At 34.3% G+C, this 1,695-nt stretch overlaps 1 non-coding gene across 1 annotated transcript; it reads left to right on the forward strand.

Annotated features, from left to right (window-relative positions):
• The first annotated feature begins 1,228 nt into the window (after positions 1–1,228).
• Positions 1,229–1,438, forward strand: LOC116275638. Its single transcript, XR_004184733.1, has one exon. It is a non-coding gene; the product is annotated as a small nucleolar RNA U3 (small nucleolar RNA).
• Positions 1,439–1,695: the final 257 nt, after the last annotated feature.

Below are 1,695 nucleotides of genomic sequence, written 5' to 3' on the forward strand. Positions count from 1 at the left end.
ATCCTCACAAGTAATTTTTATGGAAATAAATTAGATGGTAAAATATCATCATACACAATAGAAAACAAGGCAATATGTGTGAGATCCAGCAGGAACAACAGAAAGTAGAAACAGACCAAAATATGCTTGAGAAAATCAGATTATCAGACACAAATTGTTTGCTTTATCAATAAAACAGAAACGAACTCAGCTCGGTGAGGTGGCCCATGCTTATAATCCCAGCACTTTGGAGGCCGAGGTGGGCAGATCACTTGAAGTCAGGAGTTCGAGACCAGCCTGGCCAACATGGTGAAACCCCATCTCTAATATAATTACAAAAATCATCTGGGTGTGGTGGCATGCAGCGATAATTCCAGCTACTTGGGAGGCTGAGGCAGAATAATCACCTAAACCCAGGAGGCGGAGGTTGCAGGGAGCTGAGATCATGATGCTGCACTCCAGCCTAGGTGAGGGAGTGAGATTCTATCTAGAAAAATAAAAAACAAAAACAAAAACGAAAAAACAAGCCTATTCTATTGGGGCCAAGGAGGAGGAAAAAGCAACTTAAAGTTATCAGAATATAACAGAAAAGTATTTTTAAAATGTATACCATATTATAAGAAAAGTAAAATTGTAGAAGTAAAAGTTGCAGTAACTAAAATTTAAAACTGAGTGAATGAATGTGGCAGCAGATCAGTCATAAAAGAAGAGAGAATTAGTAAATTGGAAGCTGAGCCAGGAGAATGCTGAAAATAGCACAGAGAGAAAAAAATAGGTGGAAAATATAAGAAAGAGACTGAGAGATATAAATGAAAGTTAGATGATTTAAAATACATTTAACTTCAGCTTGGAAACAGAAAGGGCAGAAAAATATTTAAAGAGAAAACAAGAACATACATCAGATCCAAACAAAACATCCATCAAATTCCAAGTATGTTAAAGAAAAATAAATCCAAACTTTTAAATATTTTAGTGAAATTACAGAAAATAAAAGACAAAGAGAAAACAACACCAAGAATAGCCAGAGAAAGACAATAGTGAGTATTAGATTGATATAGAATTATAAAGACCAAGTAAAGATATATCATGCAAATATTAATCTCAAAAAAGTTGATATCGGATAAATGTTCTGGAAGAAGTAAATAGAGTCTTGTAACAATATAAAGTTTGTAACTCATCAGAATAGTACGAGTTGAATTCATATATTTTGAAATACACAGCCTTAAAATGAATAAAGAAAGAATATACAAAGACTCCTTTCAGGAATCATTTCTTTAGTTCCTACTAGAAAAGCGTCTCTTAACATGTGGCGTACCAGAAGCCACAAAGAGGAGGTGCAGCATTCTATCCTAAGTGTGAAGTGGACTCTTGGTGTTGCTGTGCTGCAATTGCCATTTGCTAATGATGACCTTGCTTTTCTTACTTAGAGTAAGACAGAGAGAAGGCAGTCAGCCTGAGCAATTTCCATTTATGAAAGCAAAGAACAAAAACAAAACCACTCTAAATTTGCAAACCAAAATAGACTATAATCAGAGTGGAAAATTTTAACGTAACTCTCAGTAATTAACAAAACAATCAGACAAAAACATCAGTGAGTTTATAGAAGGCATGAACATACAAACACAACCACAATAATAGAATAATGAACTTTAGTTTTTAGCACACCTGGACCACTTACAAAAATTGATTTTGTACTTGACCACAAAATCTCAACAA

The sequence above is a fragment of the Papio anubis genome, chromosome 6 (genome assembly GCF_008728515.1).
Source record: "Papio anubis isolate 15944 chromosome 6, Panubis1.0, whole genome shotgun sequence".
Lineage (NCBI taxonomy): Eukaryota > Metazoa > Chordata > Mammalia > Primates > Cercopithecidae > Papio > Papio anubis.